The sequence below is a fragment of the Lepisosteus platostomus genome, chromosome 6 (genome assembly GCF_059453375.1).
Source record: "Lepisosteus platostomus isolate fLepPlt1 chromosome 6, fLepPlt1.hap1, whole genome shotgun sequence".
Classification (NCBI taxonomy): Eukaryota; Metazoa; Chordata; class Actinopteri; order Semionotiformes; family Lepisosteidae; genus Lepisosteus; species Lepisosteus platostomus.
The window spans coordinates 59,793,909-59,813,356 of NC_142616.1; the positions used below are offsets into that span (position 1 = coordinate 59,793,909).

A 19,448-nucleotide genomic window follows, 5' to 3' on the forward strand; every position below is an offset into this window, starting at 1 on the left:
AGAGTCGGTCTTGTCTAAGCTAGAGCGAACAACAAGGTTCCTTCTGTGAATGGTAGTGCAAAGGCACATGTCAAGCACAATCAAGTGTTGTGTCCCATTTTGTGTAGTGTTCTTGATTATTTCTCACAGGACAAGACAGGAATCATGTCAATTTGAAGAAAAAAAATACACAGGAGGCTCCCTTAATATCTTGTGACAATTTAAGCAATACAAACCAGTTCTGTGACCACAAACCTTTACATACAAAAAAACTAGCCCTGATATTCAGTCTATTCAGTTTGTGTCCAGCTCTAAATTAAGGGTGTGACTTGTAGCTATGGAATAAAATGTTAACTCTATACTGTTATCACGACATACTGCATCTAAGACTCAACATACTGAGTGCTTTTGGTCCACTTCCTAGCTATGTGACCTTTCTTTCCTCATATACAGTAGCACCCAGAATTCCTTTCCTTTAATGATAGCAATAGAAAAAAAAACTGAAAATATCATATTTCTACCATGAGTCACCTTCACATGGGCAGTTACATTGTTTCTTGTGCAATGTTCATCAATTGCTGATCGAGTGCAACTGTTTCCAGAGACCTAAAGCAGGGAGTATCACAATGACAGTTAACCCATTCAGTCCTTAATGCCAATATATGTCCAGAAGGGGACGTAATGAACATTTCTAGTATACTTTTAAGATTATCCACTGTACTAAAGTTTTTCACTTTTGTTCATACATTTGTGAAATGAACTTCACAATCACAAGAATCTTCACAAATTAGCTTTATTAACCGTCCAGCCCAGTAACATGTGAAAAAGATCTTTTCTCATTTGTGGCCTCACATAATCTTAAACTATTGACTAATGCAGAGTATCTCCTACCTATATATATATAAAACACAAAACATACAAAATGTTAAAAAGCATACATAAAATAATAGATATTCCTGGTCCCTTCATTGTCTTTGGACTCCATGCAAATAGGAGGAAGAGGCAAACTAGAAACAAAAATAAACATTTCTTTTTTTCAATATTCATCTTAAATAAACTATGTTAAGAAGATAAAACCCAAATTTAATTATCGTAAATATTATATTACACTGACTTTTGTACGCCGCCAATATGATACACGCTGAACTGTTCTCTAAATTTAACTTGTGGGATTGTGAGAAAGGAAACTGTTGTGAATATGCGGGGCACGAAGCAATACAAAACGCATTCCACTAGTTCATTCACTCAAATGATGCTGAATCTGCGTCTTATTTTGAGTAGAAGATGGGAAGATCTTGAGCACGTCAGCTAGGGGTATGCTACAATATTAACGTTACACCACCGGGGTGGAAGACCAATGAGGATGTCCCTAAGACTTGGAATGTATCTCTCTAGTATTTGAATCATAAAGTGGACCAAGACGATACTAGAGCTCTATTCTTTTCCTATTCCTTGGCAAAGAGGTGGGGGTGGAATGCTTGGGACCTTGGCAGATGGTCTTACCCAGAGTGCATTGTTTTCATTTAGCCTCTCATTTGTCTGTTGTAATTGGATCCCGTTGGGGTAGTCCCAGAGCCACTGCCTGCCTGCTCGCCAACCTCCCTCCCTCTTATCTGCTCTCTGCTGGTTTATTGTTACAGAGTGACATCGGGATTACTTGTTACAGTAAAGCGTCTTACTGACAATGTGGACATCAGCCGAGGAATTATAGATATTTCAGGATTTCTGCCTTTTCTTTGCTCATAAAGACAGGTAAGAACGTAGTTTTTATTATCCCCTTTGAAAAAAACCTTCCATTGATAACGTAGTCGTAGCTTTTTAAATAATGATCGGTCATATCCTAGCTGGACCTTGTGATATTCTGTTTTGAAAACACTATGGTACTTGTTATATGAAATGCTCTAGGTGTTGCTCAGCATGAAGCATGCCGTTTGTGTTGAAGTTTCAGCAACTAGGGGCGTGCATCGCTTAGACTTCATGTTTCGGATGAATATGGTATTTTTTAGTTATATATATAATTATCAGATTTCGGCTTCATGGGTAGATGATAAGCAGTTTTGGGAAACACGACTATCACATCACTTTCAATCAACATTTTAGTGGCCACTATACTAAAGTTACATACATTAACTTAAATTAACAAGAAAATGTGAAACAACGCACGAGTATTGAATATTACTACAACCAATGCCTTGACGCTCTGCATTCTCTTATACAAAGCGGACCGGCTCAACTGAACTGCCTGTGTTTCTCCCATAAACAGGTTAAAATGAGATATTCCGTGATTGTGACTGATGTTGACGGAATACACTCTAGATTATATACAGTAGGTTCTTATTGTTTAGGAATATCTCTACAATTGCGCTTGTGAGTTATTGTCCAGAGAGGAGAGACTTAAATGAGCTTGCGAGACTATAATGCGAATGACAGCCTCATCATTCACTAAAATTTAATTGTGTTATATAGAGCGAAACGGGAGGCATAAGGCAGGATGGAAAGATCAATAATTCGAACATAGAGTATGGACTGATCCTACTCAATAAATAAAGGAATTCATTTGGTAACCCGACTTTAGTCAACGTGGTAATATCCGCCTTTCCAGCATGTTACATTAAATACTAATTAGAGTATACTACATGTTCACACTTAAGTGTGCAATAGCAGTTTAATTCACTGTCCCCTCACCGTACGTGCTTCAACGTACAGTAGTTTGCCCTTTGTGTTGTTCTGTAATTGCCAAAACATAACTGAAGTAGTACTTACTGAAGAGTGCAATTCCCTTTTTACGTTATGGTGACTCGTTAAAAAAAGGTTTATGAATTGTTGTGCAATACGCACAGGCGAAAATCTTCAGTGACATACTGTACTTGTATACCAACGATTAAGTGTGATTGTGAAACGACGCAACCTGCGATTCGGTTCTAACCCTTCCCTCGTTACAGAGACAGAAGCTATTCAAGAAACACTCAAATATAAAAACCTTTGCCAATACACTAACTTCCTTTGTTGTCTAATCCCATCCCTTTCCCTAAATAAAAATATTCTTTGAAGCTGAAAACAAAAAAATGGCGGTTATTTGCTACTCATTTGCAGTGTAATTCCAAGGTAAATCCCTTGGGTGGATCTCTAATGAGATGGTTCTTCCACCAAAGGTTTTATAAAGTTTCATTAATACTTTTGTCTTGTGCTTGTCTTGTCCTGGCGAGCTTACACAGTACCTTGCTATTTTCAGGACCACCATCTGCTTCAACCTGTATCTGCAACATGGATGTAGGTGACAGGAACCCTTACCATAAGAACATAACAAAGGTTACAAATGAAAGGAGGCCTTTTGTTTGGCTTCTTTGGTTGCTGGTAGCTAATTAATCCTGTTTCATTCAACCATTTCTTAACAGTGTACAGGCTTCAATACTTGGTTAGATTATTCAAATTTCCCACAACCTTTTGTATAAAAAAGTACCTCCCGTTCTGTTTTAAATGTACTTCCACATATTTTATACCTACCGTAGCTCCCCTAGTTTGTCATACACTGTCTTACAATGGCTCCCTATTGCTCTGGAGACAGAAATCCATAGCAATCCATTTTCTTCTTGATAGACCAATAACTTTACTGGTCCTGGGCCTGCCCAGTCGCATTATGCATTTCAATCCAAAAAATACCACACCACTTTCAGTAAGTTGACTCAGAAGCTGTATTATCATGCACATCTGTCTAGCGTACTCATTGAACTATAATTTTCTTTCCATTTTTAAACAGTATAATATGTAAGGTGCTTTAAATGTGTAAGGCAGTACACAACCGGAGATATTTTTTTATGTACCTACTGTTCCAGCAATACAGGTCTCCCATGCCAGTACAGCCCAAGCCTGGCCTTGCTGGCTTTTGAGATCTGCCATGTTTGGGCTAGACGGTGGCAATGCTACTGCTTGAAGATGGTAACACATCATCAAATCAAGTACCAAAGAGTAAAGGGTGCTAGAATTGCATCTCCACAATGGTTTATTTCTTCATATTTCACTTGTTTCACCACATTGCTTCTGAAGAATATTTGTAACAATTATATAAAAACAATCAGGTTTTGATTATCATTGCAAATAGCTGACATGTATTCAACAAGGTTTTGGAACAGTATGTGAGATGCTTAATTTTTATGATTTTGGGATTGTAATATTTCAGTAAGAAAAAGGCTTAGGGTCACAATCACAATACGAATAAGGTTCAGAGACAGACTTGCAGTTGTGTGTGAAACTGTTTCGAACTGAGTTTAAAATGTCTGAATGACAAGAGATGTTCTGTCAAAGAAAACGTTTAACCTTTTGAAGTTTGGACTTTTTTACTATTTCTCAATAGTTCAACCAAAAACAAAAAAAAAAAATAGGCTTTAATTCATTGAAAAAATAACAAAAAGATACATTTCAATTTTTCTCATCCTATCCCACATAAATGAATATTTTTACCTTATTCTAACTGATATCCTCTAAGGCTCTTGACTGTGTGAGCCTTAACAGAATGAGTTTAGAATTGGTCATAAAACACAGCCCCAGTTCATTTTGACCAAAGGTATGACAGAAATAAAAGAAAAAATAAGACAAAAGAACATTTATCACTAAAAGCCTTTTGAATCTGCCATTTCAAATGTGGATCACTCTTAATTAATAACATCACAACTGTTAATTGGAAAATATCATTAATTTCAGTGTAATATTCTTAATTAGTTCATTGCTGCTCTTTAGACTTATAAAGCATATCCTTCCAGAGCGTTAAAATGTTGCTATTCTGCAGCTTAACCACAAAGCCATTAAGAGACCATTAACTCTAGTATTGCACAGATTTATATGCTATTGTTTTATACAACACTAATGACTGTAAAAACTGAGTGCTTCTTTGCATAATGTGAAGGTTTACACATGAATATGTCCAAATAATCCATATCCAGCACTCCCAGGCTACTTCCACATGCAAAATGTTGATAAATGCAACATGACCGGGTTTTTCCCTGAAGTAAGTTATTAACCTGTAACCTTGCAATCGAATGTTTTGTGCTCATGCTTTACTTTGCCTGCTATTCCTTGGAGAGTCTTGAGAGCTTTGAAATTGCTCCTTTTTTTCCATGCCACTTTGCTAATGCTACAACAGTGTACGCTACAGCCCCTTACACTCAAATATATCCAAAATATACAAAGAAAATGTTGGCAAAGCTTTAAGGTTTTCATGTATTAATCAAAACTGATGAAACAGTTTAAAATAACGATTCTATAAAAACTGAAGAGTTTCACATGTCTTCTTACTGACTTAGGCCACTGTATGCTTTAGACTGGCACCAGTTACCTTTGCAGGGGAAACAACAATTATTGCAGTACTCTCTCACACAATTTATATTTCATTAGTAACATCTTGTCATTGACATATGGACTACACAATGGCTGTGATCACTCAACATTGCATAAAGGAGTGTTTTTCTGATCAACACAAATCAGAGGGTTCTTCCCCATAGATTCTGTTAAAAGAAGTATCAATATTGTTAATTCCCATTGGCGCAGATTCTTTGTTCAACAATCTGGTTGGTTTTCACTACTGAAATGTAGGCTGTTTTTGGCATATCAGTTGCCTGACGTCTTGTCTTTAACAAACAAGGCTTTGTTGTTAAATGAGTTCAACACTGGTCGTGATCTGGATTTTTTTATGTCTGATGCAGATGTGGTATGAGCTGAATGAGTGCTGTTAAGCCAGGAACTCTTCCATGTTCCTTTTAGAAAAATCTGCCATTTACAGATTTAGTTCTAGATAAAAATACCTCATATCTGCTTTCAATTAATCTGTGTATTTGGCTTTCAGAGGCAGCTTGGGGTTATTGGTCTCCTAATAGCTAAGCTACGCTTACCATCCATCTGCTGCTCCTGTAGACTCATCTATTGTAATCAATGCTACAATCTACACTGGCTACATGTGCAGTGCAAGAGCAGTGCACCAAAGCATGAGGCACTTCATCCTGTTCTGTTTTTCTATGATTCAAGTCTGTTTTTACGTGTCTATGTGTGTTATGTGGGACATAAAAACACAATAGTCAACTATGTAAAGTAAAATATTTTATTTCTCCATCATACCATCCTACCATTATGGTCTCCCAGAGGCCTTCCGTTCCCTCAGAAATTATGGCACACTTGCAGGGGTGCTGACACCCACAACCGCCACTAGTTTCCCAGTGCTGTCATTGAAACCCAGTGGTTGAAGTTGATGAGGTCACAGGCCAAGTAAACAATGAGATGTCAAACCACATCACACATGCTGTTTGTTTCAAGTGAAAAGTTTGTTTCAAGAAGCAATTCAAAGATAAACCACTTACAGTAAGACCTGCTGTTGAAGTGGAGAACTATTCTGTGTCCCCAGCAGTCCTTACAGCATACTGTATAATGACAACACAAAAAAGACATGGTGTGGAATGACATTTCATCTGCTGCCAGTGATAACTATATTAAATAAACTGCCTTACAGTTATACAGTATAATAAAATTATTATTTCATTCAATAAACAGAAAAATATCTAGAATATTTATGACTGCATTGCTTGGTCATACAGTTTAGTTGGTACATTTGTGGACAACAAAGTAAGAAATGCCGAAAAAGTTGAGCAGCTCAGGTTATTTGCACAGTAGGAACTGAAACAGAATACTCTTCTGAGATGCAACCAGTGCAGATTACAAGCTGCATAAAAAACAGCTTTGCAAGCGGAATGCACAGGAGTAATGTACTTTCATCTTAAGTCAACCACTGCTTTTTTAAAATGAATTCTCAATCCTCTTTAAGAGGATTTTGGTGAAGATGCCCACAGTGATACTTTTGAAGCTGATTCAATTTACTAAATTGTTTTGGTCTCACATAGCATGTTAATATTCATGCTCATGTCTGGGGTCATGCATACGATCCTCTAATTACTGGTGGCCTGTCAATTTTCAATATTGATGTTCTTGATGTAGGCATTTCAGACCATCTGTCAGTTTTATGTAAACTAGAATGTCCATTACCACCCTCTAGTACTAAGTGCAGCACTATATTTCATACTTTGAAAATCACTGACTCCTGCCAGGTTCACTGATGCAATTTCAGATTCACACTTGATGCCCAACATAAAACACTGGGTAATATGTTTTAGTTGTCCAATAGTACTTGATCTAATATTCTTGGTTGTGTAGCCCCCAGAGAAATTTTGTTCTATCTCTTCCACCTGTCACTCTCCTTGGTATACTGAGCTATAGCCTACACTGTACGAAAGCTGCAGGTTGCAAGTTAGAGTGCAGGTGGAAGAATACTGACCTTGCAGTTCATCAACAGTCCTAGAAACAACACCAGTTAATTAGTCATGTTTATCCTAGACAGCTTTTCATGTTGTAACATTATGTTAGAACTAAACATTAAATCTGTTCTCTCTACATAAAAAGAGTATTGTAATGTGTTTGTTATTCTTTCAGAACAAAGTATCAGAAATAAGCTTCTTCTACTTACTAATGGAAGCTAGCTAACGATATCAATAGGGTTTTAGACTGAGCTGCATTTCATTTCTTGTTTTACTGGATCTTATTACTGTCTTTAAAACCGCTAACTATGCAATTCTTCTGTATTGATTAGAGACAGATTGTTATCTGCAATCACTTTAGTTACTTCTGGTGTCCCACAGGGCTCCATTCTGGACCCTTTGTTATTCAACTTTTGCTACGCATTCTTCATTATCATGATATAAAGTTGCACTGATGATATTTAGATTTGTATACTAAGTTGATCGAGGTGTCTCTTTTGTTAAAATTTGGCAAATCATTTTTAAAGGCTTAACAAGTTAGGTGTCAAGACAAAGTTGATGCTTTTGGGACCTCAACTAAAACCATGTAACATGAATGATTTTAGCCTGGTCTTTTATGGCTTGGAGTTTAGGTCAGCTACCCAGGTGTGACCTCTTCATGTTATTCTAGGTCAGCTACCCTGTATATTCAGGTAGGTCAGCTATCTGTAAACAGTGCATACCCAGGTGTGACCTCCTGGTATTCTTCTTCACCTGAGATTAAAATTTAAAACTCACATATCACATATATAGCAAGAGATGTCATGTCTTGTCACAGCAAGATTCTTAGTAAATGGTTCTTTGTTTTCTCTAGCTTGGATTAGTGTAGAAAACTGTACTATATTCTAGGCAGTATCACTGTTTACTGAAGCCTTTAAGTGTAGTTTCAAAAAAGAAATCAGTATGTTTAAAATTAAGATGATTGAATTTTAACCAGATTAGATTCAACTGGTACAAATACTGTACGTCATTCCTTGTTTTGGCTTCCCTTCATTGGCTTGCTATGGATTTGTATTGGTTTTAAAATCTTTCTCCTGACTTATATAGCACTAAATCTAGCTACTCGCTACTTCAAACACTTACTGAGCTAATACACTTTACCCCGACAGTTCAGATCAATAGATTCTGATTTGCTGTATCCCCGCAACAAGGTGCCATATATTTAGGCAATGGGGCTTTCTACAATTATACACATAAACTATGGAATTGCTTTAACTGGAGATGTATGAGTCTGCCATTCTCTGTCTCTTTTTTGCAAGTTGTTTAAAGCAGATTCATAAAACTTGTATTTCCTGATTTATTCAGGGATATTTTTTTTCTTTTCGATGTTTATCTGTGTTATCTTGAAATATTTTACCCGTGTATCGTAGCGTTCTGCTCCCTCACCCTGGGGACGTGGACTGGGCCTTTGCCGCCTGACCTTCTCCCTGGCACCTTTGCCTCCCCCACTGCACCCTTCTGTATATAAAGGGGGGCACCTGTCAGGAACAGTTCTTTCCGGGCCCTATGCGGACGACACGATCCGAAAGGTGAAGAAACAATAGGGAAAAATATCATGCTGGAGTCAGTCAGGAGACAGGGGGGGCGTGTCCATGCAGTGCTGGTGTCCGGGGGGAGTGAATCCAGGGCGAACAATCCAAGGGTAAATCCAGAGGGGGAATCCAAGACGGGAGGTTTAGTCCAAGACCAGGGAATCATCCAAAGTTAAAACCAGAACCGGGTCGGGACCGGCGGGGCAGGGAATGAGGAACAAGAAACTAAAACCATAACGGAGCCAGATGCAGCAGGACCCCGGGCTCTCACGATGCGGAAATCAATGAGAAGCCCCGAGCAGTCACCTGCGTCTGGCTTTAAAGGTGGAACTAAAGAGGGTCTGGAATAAGAAACAGGTGTGGGGAATGGGACAAAACGAGGAAGGGCTGGAGCGCCCTTAAGAGGAGGAGTAACAATCGTGACAGCACCCCTACCCTTCTTCCTCTTTGAACCGCATGGCGGGCTACGGGAGGCTGCACTCCCCTTTTCCGTCTCTCTCCCAAGTGAACAGCACTCTCCTGTACCCTAAAGGGCAAAAAGCCCTCTGCCTTATGAAGCTGCTTAGACTGCATCGCCTTCCTCAGCCAAACTGGGTTTGGGGCTGATATTGATGTTTTGATTTTCTTTTTATTATAAAGCACCTTGACGTGTCATAATTATTAGTATTGGTATGGGATTTTATTCATTCATATTGAAACCTTTTCATGTTAGATGACACAGCAAAGAAACAGCCGGAATATATATTTTTTGAAGTTCACCGTACACTGGTGTGAGTCTGTCAGTGTCATCGGTTTCAAAAGAGAAAATGACTACAGTCCATGCTTTGCAAGGAATTAGAAGCAACGGGCAATCTGTTAATAAAACAGGTGTTTGATATACATGTCAGTGCAATTAAATCCAGAAATCATTTAAATAGGTAATGCAGTTAAATAAAGATTTTCCATTACTTAATTATCGCCATCTTTCATGCTATGTGAAGCATTTCAATGCTGTAAGATATATTTGACTGAGAACAGAGGTTTAAAAAAAGGGTTTGTTTCCTATTGGAAGACAAGGTACTCAGAAATTAATTTGTGGTTAGGTTAACAGCTTGTATTTAAATTGAACTCTATTTAAAAGTAATTAGATCCAAGAGAATGTAAATCAGTATTCTCAATATCTTATGTACCATAGCCTTCCTCAATTATTGGGGTATAAAGGAAAGTGAAATTTCATTATTCAAACTGCTTGAGGTCTGATTTAAAGCTAAGCCTAGTTAAAATGTGAAAGCCCTGACCAATTGAAAAAAAAAAGATTTTAGGGGTCATTCTATTTAAGATCACATTTACTATAAGGTTTAGTCTGACTGTAAAATCTCAGCTCATGTTTCAGAAACCAGTCTCAACCATACAGTAAATTGCTGTTTTTCGTTTGTACTGTCTTGTTTTTTAATGTCAGCCCATAGCAATAAAAGATACAGGCTGAATTTGGGAGCCAGTCCACAATTCATGGTAACTTCTTTCAAACCAATTCACTGCTAATATTCCCACGCCTTCTGAGTAAATAAACTTCTCATCAGAAAAAGCACATCAAAAGCTCTCTATTATCAAATACTTTTATGGTCACTGACACTGAATTGCAGCATTATTGTTGTATGCAATCAGAGCTCCATTTTTCATTATCTTAAAGTGCCATACCATGAAGATTACATTCTGTAATGTAATGTTTAGAGATTATAAACACCCTTATAATGAACTTTTTGTTATATGACATACATATGTCAATTTCCTAATTTCCAAGCCAAAACAAAATACGAACAAAACAGTGTAATGCAACCATATACAGATACTCGCTCCACGCTTCAATCCAAAGGACACCTAGAAAGAGCTACAGTAGGGGACTATGAGGCACTATGTACAATAGTAAAGAGTTGATAATGTCTGCTACAGCACTCCAAGCCACCACTGTGCTCCCCAGCCTAGGCACCACAGAGTGAACAAGTAGAAAGCTACTGTACATACAGTACAAATAATATCAATACAGGGTAGGATCCAGTGATACCAGGGGAGGTTTCCAATGCAGCAATAACATCTTTTTAGCTGTATTGAGATCAGGGTCCATTTCTGCTGAAGGTCCCTGCCTTCAAAACGCCATAATTCACATAATCCACACAACTGAAGTTAATGAAAGCATGTTAGCCTTATCTCTTGGTACATCTTACTTTGGAAGGAATTAGGTCAAATGACTTGTCTTGTTAAATAGAAAATCTTCAGGCCTCCCCACTGAAACTGGGTTAGCTGCTGAAGAAAACAAAAGCGTGTGATTGGCCTTTTCTCTATTTTCCTATTCAGGCAAGACTGCACGATTATTTAACAGATAGGAGTCTGCTTTTCAAATCCCTGTAACCAAAAATGACTATATGACAATGGCTCTGAGAATAGCCGAGTTAACTGACTGAAATGCCATCCTTAATCCCTGGTGGCATAATCCCTCCACACCACAGAGAGAGAAAAGGGAATGGAACCTTTCCTTGTTAGGAACTAGATTTTTAAGTGCTCTCCAATGCAGAATGAGTGTCAAAGAGAAACAGAACCATACTTTAAAAAAAGGAAAAACTATTTTCTCACCTGACCCATACACTACATGAACGTTACACATCATGCACAACCAGATATGATAGACTAGTTCTAAACTGTCTTATGCTTATTACTGACACATACAGTAGGACATCTTTTTTTTTAAGTATGGCATTGCCAGTTAGAAGGCAAATTCCTAAATCTAGATCAAAACACAAAGATTTAATGTCTGAGACTTCTGCATTACTGTTTGCTGAAAGTGCTAAAATGCCAATAGATAAAACAGTTGAAAGTACATTTATAAAAAGCAAAAATACACACCCAATATTTGAACTGTAGACGCTGTGTATACAGTATATAAACTGAAGGGTTAGAAAGAGGTAGGCCAGATTATTGAAAAGTTCAAGATTTGATCCTTGACATGCAACCATGGTAACTTCTATAAATCTTCACGTCCTATCAATGAGTACATGACACAGAGTAATGTCCTGTTTGGTGGTGACACTGCAGAAAGGGTCATGGACTACAAAAAAAAAGTCATAGATCCTCTTCTTAATCAAAGGCATCACAGATTTCCATTTCCCAGGGAGAGCTGAGGTAAGACTTTATATTCTGCTCTTGGAATCAGAAAAGCATTGGCATTCTAGGGACCTCAAGGACATACAGTACAAAGTGATTTTTGCTTTAGATTGCATGTCACTATTGACATTTTATCACTTCATACCTGAAACTCTTTAGAGATATTTTCTCTGTGTGTGTCAGTCTATGTTACAAATACTGTTATAGCTGCATACCCTACAGCGATAACGGCAAAGTTAATAAAACAAGCAACCTTAAAAGATTTTTTTCCTTTTGTGAAAAACGAAACTATCAACCTATTAACCAATTAATAATCCTAGACATTTGTTGTTGCATTTTTACTTTTTGCAGAAAGCTTCATTGAAAGGTCAGAAGTGAGAAACATGAGGCAGAAGAAGGTAGCTTAAGGGTGCAGTCATGTTGCAATCTGAAAGGGTCCTACAGTAAGAGCACAGTCTACATGCAAACTACTAAATATTTCACTTTCTTTTACACAAACAAAAAAAAAAGAAACAAAGGCATGTTTATTTTCTGATCTTTCTGCAGAATAAGTCTGAGGAATATTTTATCTTAACTTTAAGTCTTCTTGAAGTTACTATAACTTTGCAACAAATACAGTATGTTTGGCACCCTATGTTATTTTAAGACGCTGCTTAAATGCTAACTACAGTACGTAAAGACTATGTGTGGGTGCAAGGACATGTTTATTCATTGATGTCTGCATTCACTGAGTTTCTTCAGGTTCTTGCATTCTTCCATATCCGCGTATAAGGACCTCTTTGTCATGGAGCAAAATAGGAGCTGAGGAGACAAACCAGCTAAAGCAGAGACGCAGTTTGAATGTGTAAAGACCACAACGCCATACACTTCTCAATTGATAGGTTCTGAGAAGAGAAGGCTACAGCAGCAGCGGTGACTCATGTCCTGGATTTAATTTGCTAATGCACTCCCGGAATCACAGATTTAATAAGAAAGAAAGGAAGAGCCAAAGATGAGGGCTGTTTCAATAATGAAAAGAAGCAATATTCCAGGAAGTAGGAGGGGGGAAGGGTTTTCCTATAAATTACTGACTGATAAGCTGACACATGTATCCCTGTAGTCTCTGAAACCTGCCAATAACCTACCTCATTTACAGAGTAAAGATGTGATTGCATCTGTCTGTGGTAACCAAGTCAGCAAGACTGGAGTCCTATAGGTGACTAATGTTTGAGGAGGTAGTAATGTGTAGTACAAGCCATATCCCAGATCATTTTGATTCTTATACTAAGAACCTCTTAAACCTCTGTGGCATCAGATTGTATTTAATAGTGCTTATTGGTAGACTCCCAGCTATTCCTTCCTTGAAAGGTAGCTCAGGAAGTCTTGCTAAAAGTAGTTAAAGAGATACCTGTGCTCAAGCCCTGATGGAGAGCTGTTTTTTAAGGTCTGTCTGAGTTACTTTGGCAAAATAGTTTTGTACAGTCTTCAGTAGATCAAAATACATAATAACTAGTCTTAGATACATTAACAGTGTATGAAATTTTAGAAGAAACATGAAGTTGATTTAGTGAAAAACAAAAAAGTGAAAAACGTGAAAACAAACAGCATAGTGTATGGCATGTCTGGTACTACCAGTGCTATCATTCTAAGGCAAACATACATTGTGATTCATGTCCAAAGTATAGCGAGATAAATCTTTCAGTGAGAGCCATGGGGTCCAACACTGAGTGCAGAGGCTCAAAAGCAGTACCTTTTTAAATATGTATCGAGTACAGGTTTAAAATGCCATAGTTCGCTAAACATACTGTTTCACTTATTTGCTTATTCCCCATCCACCCAAAAACTATATCCCATTCCAAAATCAGCTCCAGGAGTCATGGCAATCCTGGATCCTTTATTGGGAAGGACAGAGTGGAATAAAAAAAATGAAGCAGGTAGCTATTTGCAAAACATCCCCGGGCTCCCTTTAGTCTGCGAGTGTATATTTAAAATTTTAAAAGCGGCAAGGACCGAAATAGAATCATTAGTCAAGTAGCCCCCCACCCCCACCCAAGTGGCGAGTCAGCCTGAATCTGTGTGCAGTTGTAAGGCACCGAGGTGTGCCCCTGTGGAGTCAGCACAGACAGCAGCAGACAAAGCATTGGCTTTGTGTGTGCCTAGTGTACTGCCTGCTTCTTTCTCTCACTCCAATAATGTTAGTGCACCTATCACATTACCAGACCTTAGCCTTTAGTAACTGTAAGAGCCTGATGAGAATGAGTCAGGCAGTGCCACCTTCCCTCTCCATTTGTCGTCTTAGAATTTTGAACAGCGGCTTTATCTCCCTTTTGTCTATTGTAATCCTCTGTTGGCAAAAAAAGTATGGCTGACATAACCGAGTTCTACCATTCCAACATGACCTGGTTCCTTGGATTGGAGTCTGTTTTTTTTTTTGCTTAGGACCAGATTGACAAGTAACATCTAATAATCTTGCTTATCTGTGTTAAGCAGTACAGTTGCTTAAAATAAAATGAAATCTCTATAATGCAATTATATATTTTACCATATATTATATACTATTTCATAAGGATAATACATATAGATACAGTATATAATAAATATAGGTTTGCAGCACTATTACAGACAGATGTTTTTTCTTTGCTGTATGAGTTCTGCTTCACTCTTCTGCTTCAGAGTTCTAAAAATATGTAACAATGCCTATGCTATTTCTGGCCCAGTGATCAGATGTTGTTTTTTCTTTTAGATTGTGATGCAATTGTACTCTGTAATACATGCCATAACATTTTGGTGTCCTCCTGTATTGAGGCAGCTACTGATCATTGAGTGCAAGATTATGCTTTTCTTTGTTCATTGCTGTTTTTAGTTTAAAATCAAGGAGGAAGGGGTGAATGCATGTAAATAAGGCAGGCTTTCTTAATATGGAAGAATTCCTCTTGTGTATGATATGCATGTTAATCAGTTTCTTAGTATCATGGATTTTCTTTTTATTATTTCTATGCATCTGTCCATTATTGCAATACAGAGATTACTTGTGGAGGGAAATGCTGAGTTGAAATCTGTTTACGTCTGTTTATGTCTTATGTCACAGTTTCTTCCACTTAAACTAAACATGGAAGGCTTAATTTTGAGAATCAGATCTCCAACAAGAGACCTTGTCTGGAAACCTCAATATACTGTACACTACTGAGGCTTAAAGTTAAGAAAAATGAAAGATTTCAGTTCAGATTCCATTCCTCATGATTTTGCATACAAAATATTCCAATACTTATAAAAAAAAGATTAATTCCTCAGATCCTTATTTTGCTCTGGTTGTCAGATTTTTGAGGTTTGGGATATCACTAAACTGGGCATTTAAATAAAGGTCCTTGATTATTTGAAGAATGTTCAGTATGTAGTATGCAGGAGTATGCATCTTAACCATTGCTTGCTAATCTCTTAAAAGATTACTATGACATGCAAAGGCTCAATTATTGACTAACAGCAAGAATCCTCTTCTTCTAGACCTTGGTGAATTAAATTGTACATTTTTGATTTGGGATGATAGAGAACTTTGTATTGTCCTATCTCAGGTGCTTTGTGAAACATGGACATCATTGGAACTGACTTTCAAAGTAACAGTGAAAATCTCAGTAAAGGGACAAAAACAAGCTTGAATGATGCAGGACTTATATACAGTATACACACACATCATTCCAAATTTGCTTACTTAACATGCATCTAGCCAGTACTGAGAGAACATAACATTAGGCATTGTGAGGCCACAATTCTGTTTTGATTAAGCTGAATAACTAAAATATATAATCAAGAAGCATATTACCTTAGAATAATGACAAATCAATTCATTTCTTGAATTCAATTGTTTTCTTAACCAGCTGGTTTTGATCATTTATAATCAGAAAGGCATCTTGGTCCTTCTGATGGGACGAGGGTGCTCAGGGGTGTAAAGTCATTTACATTGGATCAGGCTATGGAGTCATGACTCCGTAAATTCTTTTCATGGGGAGAGACAATACAGTACATGTTCCATTGCAATTTCCTACAGTAGTTCACATGATAAGTGCAATTAATGTTTTTTGAGTTTTCTGTGCAAAACGGTGTGCTTATAGAGTGTAGCTGGAAGTGTTGATTATGTATATGCAGTATTAGTCTAGTATGAGAAGGAGAAAGCACTCTAGGTGCTTGGATCCATTTTAATAGTATGAGAAACATGCATAAAATTATGAGGTGTGTTTGTTTGGAATGTATAGTCTAGTCCTCTTTAAATACAGCAACGTGTTTTCTTATGTTATCAATAATAGAACTTGCTTATCATTCCAACAAAATAAGTTAACTATAAAAATGTATCATAAGAGTATAACATTACCTTAAAAAATATGTCCTGAGTGTAATTCATGATTTTATCTGTATTTTTCATCAGCTTGTGCATGGCCACAATACTTCAGTTACTTTAGACAAAACTCAAAACCCTGTAGATCATTTTAGTTTAAAAAACAAACGTCTTTATTTTAAGCAAAATATTGTAAGCTTGATAACTGCACACATTTTTTGCTTACATTGTTTTACTGGAAAGTTGCACACTACAGTAGAATCTTAAGAGAGGCACATAAGGTTTTAAGAGAATTAAAAGAAAGCACGCAGAAAATGTGACTTGTGCTGTGAGTAAATTTTAAATGATCTAATAATCTAGACAGAAAGCAGAGGCAGCACCGGAAAACAATTTGGCAGAAATGTGTAAATGAAAGCAGCTAATCTACCATAAAGATGAAATTTGTGAAGGATGAAGTTATGCCTTATTTTGCTAAATATGAACTAATTGTACATTACAAATAATTTACAGGTACACAGTATATTATGACATCGGTTACAGAAGAAGATGACAGATGTGCTTTATGTAGTTCAGGTGGGTAGCTGCATCAGCATCCGTAGGCTGCAAAGGAACAAGTAATAGGTTTATTCCATGCTGAAAAAAAAAAGAAGAAAGAACACAACGTTTCGGCCATGGAGCCTTCTTCAGGTGTGGTCTTCTTCAGGTAACATAAAGATGTGCTTTATGTTACCTGAGCTCAATAAATAAATAAGTTGGGAAAGCTAAATAAAATAAATCCTAGCTTTTTAGCAATGTATAACCTAAGAAAGATCATTCTTTAGGTGCTACAAACTGCCATCTATGATGTCATGAATGCATAAAGTATTTCAGGATAGTTTCAAACAGAACCTATATATCCCATGTTTACAGTCTTAAAACAGCGTTACAGATACGACAGTTGGAGAATATCTCAAATGGTGATTCCAAAGCTTAATTTCTAAACTGTTAAGGCACTGGGATTCTTTTTATTATTCAAGTGTTTTCCACATTTTCCAATCACTATTACATGGGTAGCAAAGCCTGTCTCACTGATATACAGGCATGTCTATTAACCTGCATCTTATAGGTTAGATTGACTGACCAAGGGTTACTTCAAGAAGAAACCCCTGATTATCTGAACAGGGCCTCTTTTGGAATCAACTATTGCTTCAAGGAGGACGGACTCCTAATCATAAGTTCAATTACAACTCAAGTCCAGTAAAATGCTGCCTATCATGGTGCTCATCACCAATCATGTGACATCTTTAGGTGAAGAATACAACATAAGAAAACATTAATATTGTAAAAGGGGTCAATATACTTTCCTTGTTCAGATGATAGTAGCCCATTTATCCAAGCATTTTAGAAACACTTCGTTTGAAGCGTACAAAAGAATCAATAATTGAAATAGATTTAGATCACCTATTCCAGGATAGTCTTTTACCACCAATGAGCAACTTTCTGATAATGGAGGGTGGGCGGTTATTGTGACAAAATACATGGAAAACAATCTATTCAGTTTCCCCTTCAGTTAATATGTACAAAATTCTTATAATAGAAGAGATATAGGACTTGTAATCTGGAAAACAGACTACTCTTTTAGCAGTCTGGCTGGGATATCTGGAGACAGCCTTAGGTGTGCCCTCTTCACTTTCAGACAGACAACTTTAGTCAGTCCTTCCTATCCAGCACAAGCTCTTAGTACATGAAATGGCTGCGTCAGCTGTTGCAGACACACATTTAATATTAATTCTACCACTTAGGCCAGACCTTTACTATTTATCACCACTAAGAATGACGTCAGATGGCATAATAGCGTATGTCTTTTAAAATCCTGGGAAGGTTTGTATTCCTAATTCTCTAATTTAGCTGTTATAAGATTAAGTGAGCTGCAAACAGCATTGGCAGAGTACTATAAACAGTGTAAAGGAAAAACACGTGCCAATCAGAGTCCTGCTTATCACAGAGAGAAGTAATGAGATTTTGTGTTAGAGCTGCCATCTGTAGCATGGGTAAAAATCACAAACAGTCCTAAAACATTGTTTGGAGCAGAACAGAAAGAAAAAGGGGTCTTCGGCGGTAAAGACTGAAATATGGCTTCCCTTTTTTAAGATTGAGCATCTCTTTTAATTTTGCCATAGTTACACAGAAAATGTTAACGTCTTGTTTTTCTCTTCTATGAGAAAATTGTTATATTTTACAAACCTGAAAAGTTGTTTAATCTGAGCGAAAAGAGTTTTTGTTTTTGTGCATTTCGTGTCACATACTGAATACTTTGAAATATTTAATAATAAAAGTAAAGAAAGGGTGTTATTTATTTGCAAGCGAGTCTACAGAGTCTACATTTAACAAGTTATTTCCTGTGTCTGTGCTACCTTCTTTTTGGACCAAAATCAGTTTAGGCCTTTGGGGATGGAAAATCAGAATTATGAACTTTATTAGAACAACATGTAGACCTGTTAGAAAATACAAGGAACCATCATTCATAGTTTTATGACAGAAACACCATGATTATATACAGGTCAATAAGAACCAGTGCCTACATTAAGTAGTTAAATATTATTAATATTTTTAATCCTTTTAATCTTTTATAAATTAATGTGTACAGACATCATTGAGAGAGTGAGACAGGTGAGAAAGGGACATTTTTGCAGGAAGGAATGCTACATTAAATTATGAAGATCTTTTAATTCACATATCCAATCCTCTTTACTGCACTTCAGCCAAGAACAATGAATTCGTTGACCTGAGTGAAAGATCTTAAAAAGATCACACGTAAACTACGTCAAAATGAGTGAAAATAGCTCTGCCTAGGGATAATAGGAATATTTTAGTATACTCTTTTCAAAGAGCTTTAAAGTTTCCTTTTTTTCTGGGCCTCATCTGAATCGGATGTAGTCCCAGCTCTCTTATCTTTATCCCTCGCAATACTTTATCCTCAGCTCTCCCTAATTATCCTGCACTTAACCTATGACCCCAGAAAGCTCCTCAAGCTATAAAATATCTGAGAAGTATAGAACTGTTGGAAAGGCTGCAAGACACAAACTAGAAGTACAGTATAGCATGGGTTTGCTTGTTAATTTCTAGTTTAGTCTCATTTGTCAAAACAGTATATTTTTTTAATACTCATCACGTGGCTTCTACAAT

The 19,448-nt window shown here is 37.1% G+C and overlaps 1 protein-coding gene across 2 annotated transcripts in view; it reads left to right on the top strand.

Moving 5' to 3' along the window:
- The first annotated feature begins 1,448 nt into the window (after positions 1 to 1,448).
- pcbp4 (poly(rC) binding protein 4) overlaps positions 1,449 to 19,448 on the top strand; it is a 58,289-nt gene continuing 40,289 nt past the window's right edge. For both annotated transcript variants that reach the window (XM_088636645.1, XM_088636646.1), the window contains exon 1: positions 1,449 to 1,731. The gene's annotated coding sequence lies outside the window, so the exon portion shown is untranslated. The remainder of the gene's footprint in view (positions 1,732 to 19,448) is intronic.